This window comes from Mauremys mutica, chromosome 4, assembly GCF_020497125.1.
Source record: "Mauremys mutica isolate MM-2020 ecotype Southern chromosome 4, ASM2049712v1, whole genome shotgun sequence".
Classification (NCBI taxonomy): Eukaryota; Metazoa; Chordata; order Testudines; family Geoemydidae; genus Mauremys; species Mauremys mutica.
Genome location: NC_059075.1, coordinates 77,849,489 through 77,874,172, shown reverse-complemented (window position 1 = coordinate 77,874,172; position 24,684 = coordinate 77,849,489). Strand labels below are relative to the sequence as shown.

Genomic DNA, 24,684 nt, shown 5'->3' with positions numbered 1-24,684 from the left:
AGCATTAAATTATATTATATATTATATATCAGCCTGATGTGCACTAAATACTAGACTTGAACTGTACATGCAAAATTTTAAAGGGCTTTCTGAGGCACAACATCTGAAAGAAAAAAAATATAAAAATTAAGAGTCCACTGTTCAGCCTCTACAACTTGTTAATTCAGTCAGGTGAATGCAAATGTATCTTTCCTACTGGTCTCAAAAATGCAGAATTTAAAGCTACTATGTAGCCTAGAGTGAGTCCCCAAGCTGTAAGTTACTGGCTAGTGACAACCCCATGATAAATCTCAACCCTAACTGAAAGGTACCAGCTGCTAAAGGAGTTCCAGCATTTCACCTACATGCAGGGCTGTCCTTAGATTGGGTACAGGGCCCAAGGTGGAAGTGACGAATTCACTTCTGAGACCAACTGTGCCGGCCTGTGGGGCCCCCCAAAGCATGTTATACATGATAGCTACAACAGTGATATAGATAGATGGGAAAGCCATGCACAAGATCTGATAGATTAGATAAGATGATCATGTGTGGCTCTGGCTTTTGAAAGCAGGGCATGCTGTATCCTGGAGTAGGTTGATGGAGCTTCTGCTCTGCTATACTTTTGTTCAAAGTCATTGGCTGAGTCAATGAGAATGCCCCCAGGAACAGCCATTACTATGTGGCTCCTTCTGCACCCCCTTACCGTGTGGGCTGTGCTCAAAAGCCAAGAGTACAGCCTAACAATGGAGCAGATCAGTTTATCATTTACAACCTATACACCAAGGCCTGTTCCTTTGTTACAAATCTGATGAAACTCAAGTAAAACTTCTTTGATACCATAACTTTTTTTAAAAAGTGATTTAGATTGTGCACATTGTACTTTATTTCCTGCTTCCATCCCCCACAGCCCCAGTTATCAATCAGCACTAAATAAGCAGCTTGGAATAAGCCAGACTTGTACCTTAGCTTATTGAATCAGAAAACATTTACATAGGGAAATGTTGGTAACAGCAAATAGATAAAACTCTAGATATCAGAACAGAGATTGCTGCTTCATTCTAAATGCACATTTTACCTTTTTTATACCTCTGTTTGCTAATGACTTCCTCCTTCCTTGAAGTCATATTTCCTAAGCAATTTGCAATGCAGGGTAGCTATCGTCTGACAAATGTACTAAGATGAGGCCCTGAAACATAAACCCTTGGTATCAGAGGCCTGGTATGAGGCCTAAGGCCTGAACTAAATTTGACTGGATTTAGTCAAGACTTTGCTAACATAAAGCAAAGTTAAGCTGTGAGGCAGGCCCTGCTCACAGAAGCTGGCAAGGAAAGGGCTGATGCTGCAAAAAGAGACTACCTAAAAGGTACTGGACACCAGATATCAGAACATTCACATACTTGTACACTCCAAACAGATAACAAGGAACAAGCTGACCCATCCCAATTGCAGGGCCAAAAGGGTAATATGATGGATAGAGTTGTTTTGTTCGAAACAACATGTACAAGGTGAGAGGCGGCACCTTACTACATAGAGGGGTTGTACATTGCTACATAGAAGGGTTGCACCTCAATACGTCAGGAGTGATGTGCAAATTGTTTGTACCTGTGTATAAGAATGCATCCCTGGGGCGGTGTCTTTGTCCAGCCTAAGGGGCAGTGGAAAGTCCCGCCACTGACTGAGCTGAGTCCATTGTCGGGGAGCACTTATGTACAAGCTAGCAGCCCCTTAGCAGCACCTTGGACTTCTATGCCAGGGAAAGCTGGAGACTGTGTTTCTCTTCGACAATAAACCTGGCCCAACGTGCCTTCATACCTTATCGGAGTCTGTGGTCATTGGGGGTTCTCTCAGGGTCTGCTGTGTCAGCTATCTGCACAGAGCTGGGACAGCACACAGAGGGAACACGCACGCAGCAGATTGATATCAACATTGAAGAGAGCAGAGCATCACACCGGGAGCGTCTGATGACCACTTAAAGTAAGTGGTCATGCTGAGTGCAGAAAACAAGAGAGAAGTCTGGGTCTAAAGTATTTGTCCCAAATAAGGAAAACTGGAAAAAGAAGTTTAAAAAGCCAAAGCTACTGTTGCTTTAAAAGTTAGGGGGCCCATCTTACAACCCTTACATATTAAGGTGGTAAAAACTGAGTTCAAATGCTAAGCTATCACTTTAAATTCTCAGGAATTTTCCTTGTCCTGCTTGCAGGCTAGGGAAGGCTCTGTAGAGAATCTCATGGTCTGGGTCTTCAGCAATCAGTCTGTAAAGAGTCCGTCTAGAGCAAGGAGGAGTGAGTTCTGCCTCATGGAGCAGCCTGCTTTGTCTCTCTCTGTTTCTGATTCTTTTATTAGAAACTTAGCTTCAAAGAAGTAAAGTAGTGTTACATTGCAGCCTACCAGAAAAAGTATTTCATGGGGGTTGGGTTTTTTTAATCTAACACCTCTGTTTCTATACTGTAACCATGACCCTAAGAAATCCTTATTTACCCAAATATTCCCATTGATATCATAGAGATTGATCACTTCATTAAGGGCTACTTCTGTGCATAAAGGTTTTTCAGGATTGAGCCCTCATTGAAAAATTCTCTACCTGCCCAGCTTATAGTCTCTGTGGTTTTCCAGCAACAACTGTTAACAGGTCTGAGCCTACTCTCATTGAAATCAACCACAAACCTCTCATTGACTTCAATGAGAACAGGATTTTACCCATTAAGGACCTGATCCTGAGAGTGGCCTTATCTTGTGCTGAATTCCATCAGACTGCACAGTGAGAGTGGTTAAGGGAGTTGAAGATACTCCACAACTGTCAATGTGTTCTGCCCTTTGTAGAGCTGAGCTGTAAATCAGGGAATGATGGTCTTGTGGGGAAAGCACAGGACAGCATTTCAGAAGTTCTTGACTCTGTCATACACTCCCTTTGTGACCTTAGGCAAGTTACTTGATAGCTCGTATTGCCTCAGTTCCTCATAACAAAATTGATAGAACACTTTCCTACCACACAGATGTATTTAATGTAGTTTGATATCACAAATTTGTGATGTGCTCATATACTATGAGGGACATATATGTAAATAGTTTGATAGGGAGCTGCATTCCTTCTGCTGCATTCACATTAGTAATATCATCAGATATGTTTTGAGTGGCAATGGGTGACAGTATATAACCCTACAATTAGATGATACAGGCGAACATCAATGTTCTGAACTGAGCTCTTTTAAGATTGTTAAAGAAATAACATATCTTAAATCATTTCAAGATGTACTTATTTGTAAAACTGCAGTTGCCAGAATATTATTCTGAGGCTGAGTTTTGAATTCACAAACTCTTTGGATTTATTCATTTTTAAAGCCTTCAGCTCAACTTCTAGTAATTAAAGTAACAGTATAGGCATGTTCATATTAGAAAGTAGTGGGACATGCCAACACACCTCTGGGAACACTGTCCTATGCTATTTCCTGCTGCTTGTGTATAGTCTCAGAAAATTAATGCTAACATTGATAAGCTAGACTGTTAAAAGGCTAATAACAAATTCAGGTCAGGTAGTGCTTCCAAGCCTCGTTCTGAGAGTAGAAATCATTTTAAAACCTTACCTCTCCTTTCTTAATGTTCTCAGAGGCTTGAATAACATCCAGGACTATCAGATAGTTGTCAATAGGGTTTCATCAATGGAACAAACTTTATTTTACTTGACACACTGGTGTCTGTAAATAACCAATAGACTTGTTTTTTGAAGAGCTAGATTAGGGTCAATTTGTTTTGGAATGTATCTTTTAGCATTTCACTAGTGAAAAATGTATAAATTTCTTCTTTGTTTTCAAGCCCATAAAAAGAGCAAATTTTTCAAGGTTTTGAATCACAAAATAGATTTGACTGGGTAAGTCCCAAGGACTGGCCTTTCACTACTATGACACTGGCTTGAAATTGGCTCAGGTGAATCATGATAAAAATAATTTTCATCTGAAGGCTGTTTGGTGTCCTATATGAAAAGAAGTGCTGGGTCTCAAGCCAACTCTGAGAGGACAGACAACCCCATTATAAAAACCACCACTGCAGGGACAGCTTCAGCAGGGAGCATGCACTGGGAATGGGCACAGAGAAAGATGGTCGTATCTTCTGTAAGTCTTCTCCCCAAGCACAGAGGGGGTCGGTGGTTCAATGAGAGGAAGCTTCCTCTGCTGCTCTCTGTGCTGTACCTGTTCCAAGGAAAAATCCAGAGGATTCCAGACTGCAAGGCTGTCAGTCCAGAACTCTTCAAAAGCACACACACACACATTATATATGGTACGTACATTACAGTGTGTGTGTGTGTGTGTGTGTGTGTGTGTGTATGTATTATACACAAACACACAGGTAAGTGCATTACAAACAGAGAGACAATTGTTTAACATGGCTAATGTATTTAAAATTACGCAGCATCTGTTCAGAGAGCACAGGAAACAAATTATTCTCCAAGGGCAAAATATCTCCTAGCTTTTTTTTTCCCCCCTCTTTTTTAAGAGCAGCTGGCTTTTTATCATTAATTCAAAAGCACCATGATAATTGGCTCCCTGACTATGCACACTGAGAAATATATTGTGAATGTATTGGAGCGATATCATCAAATTCAGGGGTAAAATATGTTTATTACTTTAAAACTCACAATATCGCCAGTTCATATGGGAATTACTTCCCCCCACCTCAAACATAACCCTTTGAATACTGCCATATCACAGACTGCCAGGGGAGTGAGTGCTCAGCAGGATGTATCTTATGTATAGTATACTTCATTGGAAACTAGACATGGATAAGACCATTGTGTTCATATAGAAAATGTTGCTGGTATCATTCTGACTGTTTTCTGTCTACCATTTTAAATGGGGAGTCATCCCCCTCTCTGCTGCATAGGCAGTTGTCATTTTGTGACAATATGCAAACTGCTACAGAAGTGACATCCTGAGTGTGCTCTCTGTTCTTAGTTTTGTTCTCTGAAGATAAAACAATGGGAATTCTGACTTCAAGTGCATTGTTGCTCCTTGTGTGCTTTGTACAGTAAGGCTCAGATAGCCTAGAACACAATGCTTTTCTTCTGAATCTGCTGTATTCCACTGCCCAACAATTTTCAGACACCTAACTTAGGAGTAGATGTATTTCAGTGGGGGATGCAATGACCTGCAGAGGAACCCTCAATGAGGCTTCACATGGATGCAAGGGCTGCCCATTCAGTTCTGATTGTAGGATCAGGGCCAGAGTTTGTAACTTGATTTGATAAAACTTTCAAAGTCCTTTGGGTTCTTTCTACATGAAAGGTGTATACAATTGTAAGACATTAACATTATGGGCCACATTCTCAGCTGGTGAAATCCATTGATTTCAATGGAATTTTGGTGATTTACACCAGCTGAAGATCTGGCTCTAAGGTCCACACTCTGCAAAAGGTTAAGAAAAGGTTGCTAGACGTTTGCCTATACAACAAGGGAGCTGCTTCAGTGACATAATTTGGCATTTCCAGTGTAAAAATGTATCTGTTTGGACAAGCTTTTACCCAATGTCTGACCATTTTAATGGCCTATTATGCAGGATTTTGAGACTGATGGGTTGTATTTTTTTCTTTAATTTAAGGTACTGATATAATCAGAAATATTATGAAATGTTTGCAGTTACCTTTCACCACCATCTCAGAAGATAAACGTTGGCTTGATTTTTGAAGTCACTGGGCATTTGAGGGCAGACAGCATTGGGCATTAAGTTTGTTGTAATGATCTCTCTGTGTTTTGCCTTTTCTTGCAGAGGACAAGTGATCCTGAGACAAGGGGCTTTTTTTTAAAATGTCTTTTATAAGGCAGATTGGTGACCTAAAGTTAAATATCTTTGGACCGGGAGGGTGCATTTGTGAAATTGATGCAGACGAGAACCCTGGTTAGAATTATAAGTCCAACACAGATTCTCTTTCAGGGATTTTTTTTTTGGACAATTTAAATGTCCAAACAGCAGTTGCGTATGACAGCACATGAAGACAAGATAACTGCTGTCAAACTCAGAGTTTACATGATACCACGTGGAATTCCAGTGACATTGAGACAAGTTCTGTTTCAGCTCAGTTTCCCAAGACCTACTCCACATCGAAACACTTGGAATCCTCCTTCATGAGAAGTGTATAAAAGCCTGATGCTGAAGGACCTAATAGTCATATTTAATTTAAGAGTCCCCTTGCTCCAGAGCTATGCATTTATTTGTAATTAGCCTCACCAAACAACTATTGAGGGGGAGTTATTTCAGAATATGATCAGTAGGTTTGGAAAGTTTGGCAAATTTCAGCAGAAGACTCAGTAGGATTGATTATAGGATAGAGCTCTTACCTTTTTAAAGCAACAGTGTCTTAAGTTCCATCGCCAGAGGCTGTGGTGATTGAGAAAGAGGGGATACAAATATCTTAGCCTAAAAGGAGGTAGATGACATAGGCAGGAAGAAGCAGAAGACACGAGACAGAAGGTATTCTGGGTATGTAGTGGTGGGTTCTATGGAGTTGGGTATAAATTGCGAGGGAACCTGGATGCAGCTTTGCACATGCTAATTTGTATGTGGCCCCTCAAAATATTAGACTGGCCCTGTTTTTTATATTTATCCAATTTAAGCTGTATCTCTTTGGGCAAGGTGGTTTATTTTTCCAAAAGGAGGAGTCCTTCTAAAGTACATTCCAGTCCAGTTTTAAGTGTTATGAAGCAATGGGCCTTCCACTGCTTTGCATGAGAGATTACACCACAGTCAATAGAACTCTTTTTGTAGGACTGACTCCTGACAGTACCTTTTAGTATGGTTAATCACATCCCATGATTCCTTGTCTCACCCCAAACAAACTTCTCCCGCCTTAGTATTTCATAGCCTGCAGATGCTCCTTTATAAGACGATATGAGATGTTGTAACATTTCATGTTTTGTGTTATGTTACCATTAGACTATTGGCTTAAGAACGTTGTAGTTAAATAATGCATGTTACCCTTCCATCCTTGCTATGTCCCCAGCATGCTCCTACTCTTCTTTATCTCTAGTCCTCATGACCTCATTGCCTTAAATTGATGCTTTCTGGATGCTGCAGCAAAATAACAAAGCATTCTCACCATTCTCTGAGAGTTTTCCATCTGGATTCTCCTTCAGTTGGAGGTCACCAGGCCCATCACGGCACGAACTGTCCCCTTAGATAAAAGAAAATTAATATCCCATTTAACTGAGATTAGGGACTTGTTTAAAACAAAATAAAACCAACCAAACATCTCTTTCCTGAGGCAGCCACTCCAGTCACCATCCCACAAGTGATTTGACAGGTCCCTGAAATGGACAAGGCAGCTATAGCAGCACTACACGATACAGAGAGGGAATGGAAATATAGTACTTCATCAGTATGTAAGTCTCTTTTGCTCTCTCTCTTTTTTTCTTTGTTAATTAAGTCTTTCCTTGTATGTCAGCCTAAAGCAAGATAATCTCTGCTTTACAAAGATTAACCCCATTTATACCAATTAACGCAAGGTAAAGAAGGCTTTTAATGTTTTACAGCAGCAGGCTAAGGAGGATGCTACAGAGCAGGATTAGAGGGGATCACCTATATCTTTAGTTTATGACATCTCATTAAATAACATAAAATAACTGTCAAACATTTTATACTATGGAAGTTGTAAGTGTTTAAGCTGCAGGATCTATTGCAAGAGGTTGGAGCGGGGAGGAGAAATTTTACTTCTAAGTGTTGGAAGAATGGAAAAAGAGGTGGAAGAAATGGAAAGACTCAGAGGTAATATCTTCAACTCAGTGTGCAGAGCTGTCTGTCACTGTGCTATACCAGGAATGATAATGGGAAGGAATATTGTCTTGTGGACAATATTTGATTAGGAGATTGGAGTCAGGACTATTCCTAATGCAGCCACTAAGTTTGTGTGTCCTGAGCAAGTCAGTTCACCTGTGTGTATTTCAGGCCCTCTCTAGACACAAAAGTTGTATCTCTAACTATAAAAGTATAGCTAAAATGATACAGTCCCCCTAGTGTGGGCCAGCTATACTGGCATAAAGGTCATTTAGACCATTACAGCTATTCCCATATGCAGTTATACCAGTATACTTGTTCCAATATGAGAAAGGAAACAAGTATACTGGTATAACTGCAGCCACAGTAGGGGTTATACTGGCATAAATATTACAGTTAAAAAAAACACCCTAACCAAAATAGTTATAGCAGTACAAAATTTGTTTGTAAGCAGACTTCAGTTTTCCCATCTGTAAAAGGGAAATAACATCTCAGGAATATAAAGAAACTTCTTACTGACACTTAGCACTTCTATAGTAGTTTTCATCTAGTGATCTCAAAGCCATTTACAAAGGAAGGTCAGTATCATTATACCATTTTAAAGCCGGGGAAACTGAGTCATGGGGAGACAAAGAGATTTGCACAAGATCACATAGTACATTATTTGCAAAGCCACCAACAAACCAAGTTACCCTGATTACCAGTCATATGCACTGAGGAAAACACGGCCTCTGCTTGTAAAGTGTGTTGAGATATTTCAGTGAAAGATATTATCTAAGTACAAAGTTATTTGTATTGAGAATATACATAAAAATTATATTGCTGTGACTTGGTTTAAAAATTACCTTTTAAATATGCAGATAGAGTTTTGACTCAACTCAGTTGGTTCACAATAAAGAAAAATAGTAGTTATCACTCTACTCAAACTCCCCACACATTTTCATATTCACTTGTTGTTTCTGATAGAATAATCAGAAGTATTCCCAATGCACTTCATATTTCAAATATTAATATTGATATTTGTTATTGATTTGATATTTCATCTGTTATCATTATGCTTGAGAGTTAAGAGTCCATTGAGCTCAACTGGAAGAATGTTCACTCCTTATTTCTGGAATAGATCTTTTTTTTGTTTGTTTTGTTTTTCCTCAATGAAAAATGCCATTTTTCCTAAACGGAAAATTTGTGTTTTCCATTTTCATTTTCTGATGAAATTGTCCCAGTTTTTGAACACAAAAGGTTTTAGTTTTTCCATTACAAACTGGAAGTGTTAGCAAATGAACCAGACTCAACGCAATTCTTTATAATCCCATAATTCTTTGTATACAAAACCCCATGATCCTCTGTGCAGGACCTAAAGTGTTTGTAGCTGTAAGTCTAGTGATTTGTATCTATAACTCAAGGTCCTCTGAATTTAGGTTGAACTCATGCATGATTAAAGAATGGAACATGTGTAATCACTTGCTCTGACTCTATTAGTCTTGGAGAATGTGTCCAGAAAGGAACTATTTATGATTAATAAAGGATACTTGTTGAAAATGTATTTCACAATGGACGTGATAATGATCAGGTGTTTTGTATAGCAAGAACTTGGTTACCAATATCTTTAGCTTATTGAATAGTTATGCTGCAATACCATAACAGGAATTGCTTGTATAGAACAGTTATGGGAAAGGAATTTCCTTTGTCCAGCATATTAAGAGCAGAGGGGGGAGGGATAGCTCAGTGGTTTGAGGATTGGCCTGCTAAACTCAGGGTTGTGAGTTCAATCCTTGAGGGGGTCGCTTAGGGATCTGGGGCAAAAATTGGTCCTGCTAGTGAAGGCAGGGGGCTGGACTCCATGACCTTTCAAGGTCCCTTCCAGTTCTAGAAGATTGGTATATCTCCTATTATTATATTTAGTTCATGGGAGTTAGGAGTGAATTGAACTGCAGTCACTTCTATAGTCTATAGCCTTCCTTTCTATATTAAACTTTGATTAACAATATTTGATTAATAAATGATGATTGAGCCTGATTATTTGACCTCTTATCAATAAGAGAACAGGACCTAAACCCAACAGAAAATTGCTGTAATGTTTTTAAAATGAAAAATATTTCCCCCCTCAGAAAATTGTATGGAAAATACAATTTTTCTGACCAGATATTATTTATTATTATTATTAATAATAATAATAGTTATGCTGGTAGTTGCTAGAGATCTCATCTGAGAATGGGACCTGTATGAACTAGGTTCTGTAAAAACATAAAAAGAGAGAAAGTCCCTGCACTGAAGAATTTACAAACTAAAATGGACAAGGCAGACAAATGATAGGAGAAATAAAGGATTATTATTCTCAGTTTACAGATGAGGAACTGAAGTACCAAGGGGTTTATTGCTTTGCCTAAAATCTTTGGCAAAACCAGAAATTTAATCCAGATCTCCCAAATACAACGCAGTTCTACACAGAATCACCAGACAATCCTTCCTTTCAAGGAAATGCAGAAATATCCCCCAAAAAGCCATTCTGCTGGCCTGACCAGAAAGAAATCCTGGTGGGAAGTTATTTGTCATAGAATTTCCAGTCTAGTTTTGCAGACTCAAGAAGTTTAAACAAATGAAAACAAGCCTCAGTCTTTGGGAGGTTTGTTTAATACTTTTGGTGCTCATCTAAAATGAGATACCTTTTCCTCCACTATACACACTATTGGTTTTAAAAGGAAAAAAATAGATTCTTGTATATTTGATAAGAGCCAATTTAATCTCAGTCTAAGTGCTCTATTCTGCTCCTCTGCATTTGCTACCCATCTGCTGATATTACATTCTTCTTCTATAGACCTGAAGTGTTGTCAGCACACAATCTTCCATTCTGTGGAGCTCATAGCAGTAGCTGCCAGTGTCAGCCCACAGAACACCTGAAATCATTGCATTAGTGCTCATTTCACAGTGCCAAAGAACATGCCTGCTTACATAGATGCCTTAAGAAGTGGCTGATTCTTTAGAGCACCGTTGTTTTCATAGAGGGAATAAGTTCAGTTTACTCTGCTATTTTTAAGAGAGTTGAAAGGTTTGGGGAGAAGGAGTAATGAACACATCACTATATCAACCCCTGACACACAGACACCCCAGACCCTCATTAAAATTATTGCTCCTCACACTATTTGCATACATTGAAAAAGCTAGTACAGTTAGGAAGTCTTTCTCCTTTGCCTCCCATCTCCAGTCTACTTTGCCTAAACTAATAATGCTGCTGCCAACACATCCATATTGATTCAGACCCCTCTTGCTCTCTGACATGCTTCCTGTTGGTTGCTAGGTAACAGGAACAGCTTTGCAAGCTAGCTAGGAGCTGGAATGCTAGTTTGCGGCATGAACTTTTGTTTTTTTGTTAATACAAGCGAATACCTATGGCCCTTACACTCAGTATTTGGTAGCTGATGGGCAAATCACATCTCTAAAGTTTGTGTATGAAGAGAAGCATAGTCGTCTTGTCAAAGGCTCAGTGAATTTACAGTAATTACCACATGAGTACAAAATGTAGCAATTTGCTAAATAATCGTTGTTGTCAGAAGATTATGTACCTAATAAGAAATAAGCATTGCATGGGACTATTATGAACAGTGTTTCTTAGTCACTGGCTGACAAGCCCAAAAATATCTCTAAATCTTCACACATGCTGGGAGAAAATACTATTTTATATAAGAGAGAGAGTGTATGTGTGTGGTCTGTGTATTTATTAATTGCTTTTCATCCCAGAAGTTCACAGTAAATTATTGCACAACTCCTGAAGTCCTGACTCAGTTTTTACTCCAAATAGGACATCAGCATTTGTGGAGTGGAGAACAGTGGCATATTGCATACTGCAAATTTTGGCCAATGGCAAATCTTTACTCTTATAACACTCCCATTATCTCACTGTGTGGCTATGATCAAGTTACTTAATCTCACTCTTCTTAATTGTTAAATGCGGAAAATGTACAACTAGTCACCTACCTGCCTCAAAGAGGTCTTGATATATCACTTTCAACTAGTTTCTCATAAACTCAGACTTCAAGGTCATAGACCATCATGATCATTCTTTTTGCTCAGCTCAATATGCACAACTAATCACCATTTCATGAAATCCCACTCTTCAGATAAAACTGGATCAGAAACAATTTGAGATTTCAAACATTTTGATGTTCCACATCAGGATGAAACAAACCATTGAACTTTATGAAAAAAAATATGGTCACCCCAAAATGTCCACTAGGATACTCATCTAGGACAGCAGGGACTGAGGTTCAAGTCCCTGCTCTGCTGGATTTGAAGCAGAGATCTGAGCATAGGTCTTCCACTTCCCAGGTGAGTACCCTAACCACACAGTTGCCTATCCTGTGGTGTGTCTTTCCTTTTGATCAGAAATTCCATCCAGAAGCTGAGAAAACTTCCTGACAAAAAAGCTTAACGAACACTGACATGTTCCAACAAAACATTTTGATTTTGACAAACCAACATTTAAAAAAAAAAAAGAAAGAAAAAATTGTGGCCATTTCTACCTTCAAGACATTTCTCAAAACACATTTCTTCCCTCAAAACTTTATTCTGCCCTCCGGAGAAGTGTAAACAAATTAGATGAGAGTTAATATTTATGTAATCAAAGAAAACAAAACATAACACTACTAAGATACATACTAACCTTACAAATCACAATCATCCTACTTTTGTTGCACCCCATCTCACCATTTAAGAGCATAAGAGCGGTCATACTGGGTCAGACCAATGGTCCATCTAGCCTAGTACACTGTCTTCCAACAGTGGTCAGTACCAGATACTTCAGAGGGAATTAACAGAACAGGGCAATTTATCGAGTGATCCATCCTTTGTTGTCCAGTCCCAGCTTCTGGCAGTCAGAGGTTTAGGGATACCCAAATTGTACATTATCTACTTCATATAAGCTTTTTTAGGGACAGAGACTTTGCTTTCATACGTGTAATCATAGCAGCTCCCCAGTTGAAATGCCAATGGACTCTATTCATTTCATTTGTAGCACCCAGTACCCCAGAACCCACTGGTCGGTTCTCAACTTCGTTGACATCTGGAACCACTGAGAACTAGATGAGAAATTTTTGCTGGTAATTCTACTGTGGCCATTGCCCTATTGGTGCTACCCAGGTAATAACAATGTTAATCACTGTATAAGTGCTAAGCATTATAATTAAATTCTGTGTTCAGGATTATATGTTTGCACTCTAACAGTTGAGGATACCACCAACAAAAACACTCCCATGCTAGTCACAGCACATTTCACTTTCAGTCCAAGAAGCCTGATCACACTGGACCTAATATTCAATGTATTTTGTTTTAAAATGTCAAGACCTTTGTGATTTTTTTGAATCTATGCTCTTAATTCAGTTGCTGCCTTGGAATCTTCAGTGATGTTAATTCAACATTTGCAAAAAGCTTCTCCACTTACTTCAAAGGAACTAATTTACCTAGATTGCCTGGACCTCCTGTCCCTGACTGTCATGTGAATTGTGTTGAGGTACTTTAAATGTGACCCTGACTAGAAAACTCTGGTCTGGGAATGATGTAAACTATGTGCTGCATGGATGATTGCAGTTGCCAGGGGGACTGTGATGCAGAACTCTCTTATCCTGGAGGTGTATAATTGCTGGTACTTGGAATAGATATGAATTTGTATCCAGCTTTTGATGATGCTCCATGATCTGCTCCCATTATTTTAGAGATGTAGAATAAGCTTCAAAATATTAACAGGAGAGAGGCTGTGGAGTTACATGAATCTGGGGTCATGTACTAGATAGCTGAGGCCAGATACTCAACTAACAAATTGGTATAGCTCCTTTAAAGCTATGTTGATTTACACCTGCTGAGGATCTGGATCTTAGATACCAGCATCACCAACTAAACCACAAAGTCCAGGAACAGAACTCAAGGAGTTCTCATCCCAAAATACAGGACTCTGCTACTTAAGCTCAGGCTTTTCCCCCTTGTAGCTAGTCACCATTTAGTGTCTGTACTTAGAACAGATTTGTAATATATCAGCAACCACATCTTGAGCCAAACTTCTGTGAGCCCTGCACACCAACTGTGCCCAATTGGGGATAGTGGGGAATAGTGTAAAATATGTAATATACAGTGTTTATGTGCACCAGTGTCCTGTGATTTGGAATCAGGTCAGCTCGAGCCTTTGTGAGCAGGGTGGTTGGAGGCTTGCAAAAAGTCTATAAGAAATAGCTGTGCAATCCATGGCAGGGTTTGTTTACACACACCAGTAACTTATTTAGCATTCCAGTGTCAAGTGTTCCCTAACACTCAAAGCAAAACAACATTTGCTTGGGTTTTAGTTGAAATCAGGGAAGACGTTCACACATTGTGTGGTTTCCACACAAAATCATAACACAGCCTGAGTTTATTCAAAATGCAGCCCAGGTTAGCCAAAACACTGACAAATATATGTGGCAAGCACACAGATTTGGGGCTGAGTAGAAGCCCTAAATTACTGATCGTTAACAGAGAACCTCCCTTAGAGCAAGTGGTTGAAGGAGGACTGTTTTCAGAGCAGAAGTCCTAAGTTTTATTTCCCTAGCCACATATATAAGGTTTAACTGCAGACATGTGGGTATTACTTTTATGATCATTCTGTAGAGATGAAATTCATCCACAAAGCCAACACAGGGGTGAAGTCAGCATTCATAAACCACAGAAAATCACGGTTACCAATTGCAATGAAACTCTTATCTAAAGCCATTCAAGGGGGAAAAATGTTTAACAAATTCCCAACAATACTTTACTTACAGGGGAAAGTATACAGGGTGAAATCCTAGATCCTATTGAAATCAATGGAAAAACTCCCAATAAATTCACTGGAGCCTGGATTTCATCCACAGTATTTTCCTTAGCTAAATTTCAAGTTTGCAGAGTGTGACACTGAATACATAGTCTCATTAATCTGAAAGCACATGGGTGTGACAGTATTTTGCAAGATTCCTATGAGAATTTTCAGAATAGTCATAATACTCACTATGAATATGCCTGCATTAGTCAGTCTCTAATCCTACTGTGAACAGAAACATCTCAGTAATAATCAAGGGTTAAATCTGAGCACCATTTTCATTTTCCAGCATTCCATTTTCTATGTACTGCTACTAGTATAATTGTGTTGAGTGTAAGTTGCAGAATTTGAACCTTAAAACTTTCAGAGATTGGATGTCTAGCTGAAGCTCAATAGAAATTCACTAGGGGTTTGTCCTGCTCGCACTCAAGTCAATGGGAAAAAAAACTCCCATAGTGCAGGATCATGCCCTAGGATGGAAATACCATGAGAATACACTTTCTTGTGACATTTGCATGACCTCCTGGCCTCGCTGGAAATACCATATGAACAGGTTTCCCCCCCCCCTTGATATTTCAGCATTTCTGCTGTCATATCAAACTTAAAAAAATAATAATGAAAAAAAAAAGTTTTAAAAAAAACCTCATTAAATGTTTTGAACCCCAGAGGCTGCAACAATCAAATTGAATGAGTGTTGTGTGACAATTTAGAGGTCTCTTATTCTATACACTCTGAAAGTGTTGGCTCATCCTTTGAGACCTCCCTTATAACCAGCTAAATACATAAATATTTTGGCCCATGATTTGTTTCTATAGTGGGATTTGAGAGAGCTGCTTCTGCTGGCAGCCACAGCAGATGTTTAACACAGAAAAAAAAAGAGAAAAATAAATAAATTGTCCTTTTCCGTGTACACTGAAAATCCTGAAATTGCTTGACTTCTAAGGCCTGCAAGCATTGCACTGAAAGCTTTAGGAGTTTATTAAGTGGAAACCATTCTCAACTGCAAATGCCACAGAGAAGGAAAGAGAAAAGTTGTTAATGAGATTGTATTTGTTAATGTCATAGATACACACTCTCCTCTCCAAAAAACCCTCTGAAGCACCAAATTAAAATCAGAGAAAAACACAGATTATGTGTGAGTGCCCTTCATGGTGGTGCTACTTATTAATAGCACCTAATACCGTCAGCTTCATTCACTCACATTTTACTGAGAAACTTTGGAAGGAATTTGACAAGCCACATATTCCAAAATGCAAACACCTATCTCTAACAAGAATCCTTCCATAATTTCTCTGCATTACACAGCCAGTGTTCCCGAAGCACTCTTTAAAACATTGTATTAAATAGAAAATGAGTATTGTTGGAGTCATCCTTCCAATCCTAATGAGATTTAAGGTGCCTCTCTCCTTTGGAGATCCCTGACTAATTGCCATACAGTTTGTTTCAAAGAGATTAGGATTTCGATGTTGGTGAGGCATTGGTGGATGGAATAAAGCACTTATCCTGACAATGTCTCAGATATTTCCTTTTCAGAAGAAGTAGGACTACTGAACTGATTTCACTCCATGGATCTTGACATCTCCTCTACTTCCTTTTTCTGGGTTCTCATTCTAGGAAAAGGGGAGGAGAAGTTGCTAATGATATTGCATTGAGCTGCATTTTGGAATTCACTTTTTGCTTGAATACTTTTTTCCAGTCCTGAAGGAGAGATCTGTGTAAGCTTGACTCTCTTACCAAAAGAAGTTGGTTCAATAAAATATATTACCTCACCCACCTTGTTTTTTCACACTAGCTGCTTTTCAAATCTTCATTTACAATCTGCTCATAAAAAGCATCAGAATGCAGCAGGGCTTTGATTCCATTTGGCTCTCACTTCCCAATGGCAGGTTGTTTCCTTATTTAATATTTCTCACCATCATTTATCCCATTTTACATACTAGAAAATGTGACTTGTGCCAATCTAATTTGGGCAAACTCTTTTTACCAGAGACACACAAATGATATTTGCTTCATGAAAATAGAGACATTCATAGACAAAAAGTCCACCCAAAGCAACCAAACATTTCTAGATGGTGATTGTTATAAAACAAACCCCAAGGGAACTGGAGCACATTCTGAAGAGCAAAGATGCTTGTAAACTGTGTGGAACTTCACAACAGGCTTCACACTGGATACAAAATGCAGATGCTTCCTATAGGTCTAAGGATGAGATTTTCAAAAGGTACAAATAAGAGTTGGGCACCTGCTCCAGTTGACTTCCAGTGGGAGTTGGGCATCTAATTCCCATCTGCAACTATGAAAATCTCCCCTCCCACCATTAACCTTTAGTAAGTGCTGTTGTGACCAATTCTATGCATTCCTATCGAGGCACTATGTCAGAGCGAGTTGTATGTTGTGTAAACCCCAAGAGACTATGAAGCAGCAGTGGACCAACTCTGCAGCTGTTATTGCAACCTCAGGATTGCAGTATCCTTCTTAACTGTCTCTAATGCAACCCCTCTGTGGCAAGGGAGGATCTGCAGAGCGGAGGATCTTCCCACCCCACTCATGACAGTGTGTGCAAAGCTGCCACCAAATGTAGCTTTCCATCACGCACGGAGTGCATACCTGCTGTCTGTGTCTCCAAATCACGACACTTCCAGCCCCCTGTTGCTCACTGCAGTGAAACAACAAAGGTTCCACTACCAGAGGACCCTCCATGCCCACAGAGGACAAGATACAATTTTGTCTTTGCATGCACAATGGGTCATATTCAGTACATTTCATCTGGGGGTGAAGCTGGCCCTGTATGTCTTTGCAATGCAACTCAACATAAGGTCTTGTGGGTGAGAAGGGGCCTCTGGTAGATGAGCTACAGCCATCCTTTTGCATCACAACACAATTGATTTCCATTAAGCAGTAGGTAAACAGAAACCTTTTAAAGTCCAGGGCATATGGGGTGCAGCACAAAAGGGATTAAAAATCCTTGTGGATTAAGTGCCCACCAGGCACTGGCTGCCAATGTATGAATCAGATTTCAGCTCCATCCTGTACCACCCCACAATTCCTGTTGGTTCTTTCACGTAATTATCACCCAGAACATATTTAAAGCCAGTTTAATTTCTTTTTGTGGTAACTAGAGATGGAAGTGGAATGTAACAGCATTGTATTATTTCAGACAATAAAACAGGTCAGCCATCACAGAGAACTAATCAAGCAATTTAAAATTTGGTCACGGTTGCTTGAACACCTGGCTTTTTATTTGTAGGGCGCTCCTATATTCTCCCAATAATTCCAGATTATTTTTTTTAAAAAGGTATAGGTTAGGGTTAGGTTAAGGGTAATATTTGTTTGGGAAAACAGCATTCAACTGTGGTGTTTATGTTGTACGCACTCAGGACATAACAGCATGAAACATCCCCCAGAAAAGCCTTGGAAATCCTTACCATCTGTTAGGAAACTTCAGAGTGTTCCCCACTTCCCCTTTTTCTTCAGCTAAAGTCTCAAGCTGTGGACTCTCTTATTAATTTACTGTTAGATGCTAAGAAATACAGAAAGCTGTTATAAAATCCTCAGACGAAAGAGGAGCTGGAGGAGACCGGAACACATATAGTGGTTATATCACAGAACGGTGTGCAAATAGACAGTAGAGACAAGCCCCAAGGCACAGCGTTCAGATCAGTTTGACTTAGTCCACATAGGCCAGCTAGGATGTGCATCTCAATTCTGCAGATATTCAAATTTTTTTGCAGGATCACAGTTTTGGTTCAGCCCCATCTCTGTTCATAGATGAGTACTTAAACAACCTCATCCTGTGTGGTTTTGTGCTATAAATTAATGAGAGGTGAAAACTTCAAGTGCTGTGCTTTTCAATCCCTCCCTCCCACCCCACCCGCCCCAAGACCTCAGCGTGGGTGTGTGTGTGGGTGGAGGGGGGTGGGCTGTCTCCCATTTAGTAAAGATGAAGCCGGGACCCCTTTTCAATTTAATAGTGTGAGAAGGGAAAGATGGTTATGGCCCATGACAACCCCTGGATTAGAAGGCTCAATTCACAGTGACTAAAAAATATCCCAAAATTTAGAATGACCCAAGTCAACAGTCTGAAAAATGGGGCTGTAAATCTAATAAAAAAGGCTTTTTTGTCATATTTCATAAAAGAAGTTCCTGCTTGTGTATGAATCCTTGCCGTTCAGGTTGGCTAGACACACCATGAAATAAATCTCACCCCTCATGGAATTTTGGCATTAGCATTTCCAACCTGAGCCAGGTGGATGAAAAAGGTATTAAATTAAAAATTAAATTTAGTTTAACATTTCTATTTTTATATTTATTTATTTATTTATTCCATGGATAGGGGCAGAGAGAGGAGTTGAATTCAAGTTTTGGGGTAAAAATCCAAGCTGGTTCTTAATTCCCCCCCCCCCCCCAATATATTCACCCACCCTAAACCACAAAGTCTCTCACCAAATGGTAATCATCCCAGTGATGAAATCATGTACAGCCTGTGGAAGTTACCCAGCATTGGAAGAAGAGCCATGTGAAAAAGTGGGTGTGGGGGGCAGATAAGCCCAAATCAATCCCTTTTCACTTGTTTTTTTGCACAGAAGCAGGACACACGTTTTGGGGCTAGAGAGTATGCCTTGTATTTACTTAGAGAAGATTGTCTAATAATGACACAGAAGCCTAACAATTCAAGTTGTCCAATGGCCTCACTATAACACTTTCAACACTCCTACCACTCAGTTGGTTGAAACAGAGAAAAATGGTTTGATCTTTTATACATTATAAAATTTCCATACATATCTCTCTTCCAGAATACTTCTATTTTGTTAGAAGGGGGGGCACATTGGATGTCAGATAAAAGGAACATGAGTGAAAGCTTAAGCTATGACAATAACATGGGATTGAATATCAGTGATTGTTCATTTTGGTAATTATCTAAAGCAGCATCTAAGATGAAACCATTAGTTAAATCTAATTAAATTTTCAATATTTATCCTGTTTGTTTATTCTTTGCCTTTTTGTCTTGGGGAAAAAAGTGAAGGAAAGAGATTAGTGAGTTTCTGGTCTTTTTTTAGTCAGCTTCTGGTCGGTTTATGCTCCCTCTTTTATGCATTGGAAAAATGTTACAATGTTTGAGCTGAAAACATGGAAAGTAAACTTGTTCCTTCCAGCAGCTCCCATTGGCCCGGAGCAGCAATCCGTGGCCAGTGGGAGCCGCGATCAGCCGGACCTGCGGACGGGGCAGGTAAACACACCGGCCCGCCAGGGGCTTTCCTTACACAAGCAGCTACCCCTGTTTGAGAAACCCTGCTCTATATATACACAACTCTGTAAAATACCTACTGCACAGTGGTGTGAAGAGGCTTTGAGTAAATATTTGTAAAGGGTTTTGAAACCCCTTATTGAATGGTTCTGTAGAAAGATTCTTGAATGCTTAATTTAAAAACAAAAACTATGAATATTCATTTATTTTTTCAATATTGCTTCACTGATGCTCCAACCTCTTGTATTCCCTTTCCACAAACATTTCCTGCATTTTACTCTGCACACATGTTTGTAGACAGCAAATTCTAAAATCAAAATGAAGGGCTAGAGTGTGCTCTTTGGCACAGCCCTGTGTAAGGGCCAGTGATGGCGTACAGCAGCCCTGCCCCAAGAGCAGCCCAGCTTTGGGGAGGAGTGAGTGTAATGTGATACAGCCCCTTACCAAGCGTAGCACATTACTCTCACTCATGCTAGTTCATCTCTTCTGACTGGTATTTTGGGGGAAGAGAGTCAAGGTTCTTCCCATTTACTGCTTCTCTCCACCTCCTTGCTGAGGGTAGGGACTATCAGCTGTGTGCAGTCTGCTACACCTCTGCATCAAAAGTCAAAGTCTGAGGAGGCTACACAGGGGATTGGGGAGAAGCATCTTACTCCCTTTTATGTGCCTAAGGGTATGTCTACATTGAACACTAAACCCAGTTTCTGGTTTAAGCCCCACTTCTGTCCACACACAAATTAGTCTGACTCGGGTCAACAAGCACTCAGGATCCAAGTCCTAGAACACTGCTATGAGGGTGGGTCAGAACCTCACTCTATGACTCACGTGCAAGTTCTGTCATTTTGCAGTGTGGATACAGTTCAAGCTGCAGACCAGAGTCAGAAGCTTTGCATAGTGCAGTATGGATGCCTTAGCATGGCTGTGAGACCTGTGTCCAGCAATTGTAAACCCAGGCTTATAATGCAGTGTGGATGCTGAAGGGCGGGCTTGGGAACACCAAGTCTACATGACCCGGTCTCTCAGACACCTCGGTTTATAATACTGTGTAGACATACCTGTGTTAGGACCAGCCACAATTTGCACATGCCATTATCTGTTGCAGAAACACTTGTTTGTGCATCCAATCAGAAACAGAAACACCATGTGATTTATCTGACAAGTAAACCAAGACAGTTCCAATAGTGCACTGATTGTACTTACAGAACTCTTCATGATCAATCCCTAGATTTGAAATTCTCAAAGAAAAATGCTAAATAATTTTGAACCAAAAGTGAACTCGAAGAAACTGTTAGTTCTGCAAGAACAACAACAACATTTAGCACTTACATTGTATTTTGGATCTATAGTTCTCAAGCATTTTACAAATAAGGGAAATTAGCAATATCCTCATTTTACAGATGGGGAAACTGAGGCATGGGGATTATCTGACTTGGCCATGATTACACTGTAGATCTGCCGGAGCCAAGAATAAAGCCAAGGTCTCCGAGTCTAGTGCCCTAACTACTGAATCATGTTGCTTCCCAGAGAGAAGGCTAAATCTCTAGGATCAGTTATCTATCAGTTGCGAGTCACCACTGGTTTACAATATACATGTGCCAAATACCATTACACATAAAGGAAGACAATGGAGGAAAGGAAGAAATTTACACTTGCTTTGGGGCATTCACATTTGAGTTGATCTCTCTCTTATAATAGCTGCTTGCATGGGCTCTCCAAGCAAACATTTGTTATGTTGATATATACCTTTGAAACAAAGTCACCAGCACTTTTTTGTCATATTTCATAAAAGAAGTTCCTGTCTCATTTCTCTAAAGCACCCAAAGAGGTTAAATGGAAGAAAGAAATTTAAACTTCTCAATTAAGAATGCAAAGAAATGTAGCTATAGGAAGTGACTATAGTGAACAGTGTTGTGATAGAGCCTTCAGTGGGATCTTTCCCTGGGCTACTTCCTACTAAAGTCTCATTAGTTTGGGGCGTGGCTCCTCTAGTCTAGTTACCCCACAGTTGGGGCTTATTTGAAAGCTCCCTTTGGCAAGGGGAAGGCTTACTTGTCTCCAGTGGCTGCATTGGGTGGCAGATTGCTGCTGCGTCCCTTCAGGCAGGCAAACAGCAAGCTCTTGCCTCCTTGCCAGTCAGCACCAGATGAGCCAGGCTACCCTTTTCTCCCCACTCCAGGCCTGGCATTGGCTGCAGGTACAGCAGGGAGGGGCTAGCTGAACCCACAGGTTTTCTTTAACCCCTGCTGTATGAGGCAGCAGTTTCTCTGCTCCTTCACAGGTGCATAGAGAGTGGCTTGCATTTGGCTGACTTATACATGGTGGTCTGTCTAAATATCTTCCCCTCAGAAGCTGAAGTCTGAGATCCCCTTCTAACTATGCTGATACTGAGAACTTCCTGGTTCTTTGGATTGGTATTGGGATACAGAACATTTAACCATTGCATCAAACCAAACAGGGATGAAGAATTAAATTTGTTACAAACTGATGGATACGTGGAGACCTATTTGAAATGAACTTGGTGGTCTCAGTTTGTTCTTAGCAAATGTATGTTCACATACAAAAAACCACCACTGCATTTGCCACCAATTTTCACATTTGATTACACTCACAGCAGAGAAGATATGGAAACTGGAGGCCACATCCTTAAAGATATTTAGGTGCCTAATTCCCACTGAAATACATGGGAGTTAGATGCCTAAATACCTTTGAAGATCTGGACCTAAATTCCTCTCTCACACATGGAGGTGTACCCATAAGGTCAGAGTTGAAGGACCGTATATTGGTGGAGCAGTGTGAGGAATTTGGTAGTTGCCATGCTGTATCTGTGTGGTGGGTATATAGATAGAAGACTTCAGTCTTCAGGCCTGTTAATCCAACCATTTTTATTAGTACTACTAACCAGAATAATATTTTTAAAACAATATACGCACAGATTGTGCCAGACAGGGTAGATAAAAGAAATTCTAACCCAAGACAAATAAATATGAAAAAGTCATGGAGGGCACAGAAAAGAGGCAAGCCAGTGAGAGAGAGCTGAAAAATCATGGCCTCACATTTGCACCAAAGGATGCCAAAGCATTTTCAAAATCATATAAACTGTTATGCAAACTTTAAGGATGGATAGATTCATTTATTGTTTAAAAGTTCCTTCCTCTGGGGTGAAATAGAATAGCTCTTTAAGAGTGTACACCCAAACTGCAGACCAAGTTTATGAAAGGAACAAAACTGATGGGAAGGCAAGTATAATTCCAAAAGGAAAATAGTGGGCAGAAAATAATGGGGTTTAGGGGAAGTGGAAAGGATGGGAAGGAGAGAAGATGGAAGAGCAGGAGAGCAAATTACTTCCTTACTATTAAAAGAAAATGGAACACTAGAAGAAAATATAACAGGCACTTAAAATACTTACCAGCTGGAAGGCAGGGAGGAGTAGTCTGTAGCAGTCATATGGACAAGGGTCATTTTAAAGCTGTAGCGGCTTGTCTCTGCCTAATTTAAAGGAGCAGCTACCAAGAAAAGCATTCTGGGAAAGGATCCTATAAAAGGGTGTACCCAATCTATGCAATAGAGACCGTATCTACTATGTGAATCCTCATCTTTTTTGAGAGTCAGGAGCCTTGGTGGTGGTCAGAACTGGAAGTTGATGTGTTGGAGGGATATATTATCTGACATTAGGTTTCATTAATAAAATTCTTTTTTTTCTTTTTTAATTAGATGCATCCTGTATTTAAATTTTACTGCACCACAGAGTGACTATCTGGGTGAAAAGGATGTGTATTGAGGGGAAGCGGACAGGCAAAGAAGGGAACATACACAGGAGACAAAGAAAATATAAAGAGTAAAGTCAAAAAGCACCTGAAGGATAATGCAATAAAACACATGCCCCCAAGTCTGGTAGGCAGAGAATGGGGGGTGGGAACTCTACTAGCTGCACTTTAACTGTAAAAGAGCCACGGATTTGCCACCCCGGTATAAAATTTTCCATTACTTCCCTTGGGAGGCTGTTTTCCAGTCTAACAAATCTATTTGGAATATTTTCCAACCATTCAGCCTAATTTTTCACATGTTTACTGTCATCCCATTTCTCTTAGCTGTATAACATCAGAACACCCTAAAAAATAATCTGAGATGGGTGTGACCCACACCTGATTAGACACCTGTACTCAGTCCTATGTGTTAGTTTTACATTACCTTTTTTTAAATGGTCCTTCTGAGAGTTTTCAATTTAATCTCTCTATAATACGCCAACCACCGTGGGATCTTCTTGCATCAAGGAGGAGACAAGAAGATGGAATGCAAAAAAAAAAAAAAGAATGAGAGAAGACAAGGAGAGGCATGAAAGGGGGGATTACCCTCTCTCTCTCTCCCTTCTTTACATCCCCCTTCTCTGTTCATCATAGTCTTCTCTCTCAATAGTGCTCATTTCACCCTTCTCTTTTCTCCCCACCCACTGTACCTTCTACTCCATTCTTCTTTCTCTGAGCAGGCAGCCACTTTGTCTCATTAATGAAAGCTCTGGGTGAGCTAAGGTAACCTTTTTTGGTAAAGAATTGATTGTCTCCCCATTGCAGTGTCAGAAATCAGCAGGGATATAGAAAGGGAAACTCCCCTGAGCCAATATTTTCCAGGCAGAAGAAATAAGAGATGACTGCCAATAATGCCCACATCCATTCTGTGCTGAACACTCTGGAACTAGGCAATGACATTTATAATGGAAGAAAAGATCTCTGTGAGGCTGCTGAAGCCCTACATGCAGGCCATGGTGACTGACAGTCTTAGACTTGATGCCAGTTTGACAGGAGCCTTGATGAGCTGGATGCAGAGTCAAAGGAGAAGCAGCTGTTGAGGAAAGAGAAAAGATGGGAGAAAAAGAGTGGGAAAAAGCATCACT

General features: G+C 39.9%; 1 long non-coding RNA gene across 1 annotated transcript; it reads right to left on the bottom strand.

The window, feature by feature from the left end:
• Positions 1-3,432: 3,432 nt before the first annotated feature.
• LOC123370263 lies at positions 3,433-21,923 on the bottom strand. Its single transcript, XR_006579337.1, has 3 exons — positions 21,846-21,923; positions 7,064-7,138; positions 3,433-4,163 (listed from the first exon to the last, which is right to left on the bottom strand). It is a non-coding gene; the product is annotated as an uncharacterized LOC123370263 (long non-coding RNA).
• Between the last annotated feature and the right edge of the window lie 2,761 nt (positions 21,924-24,684).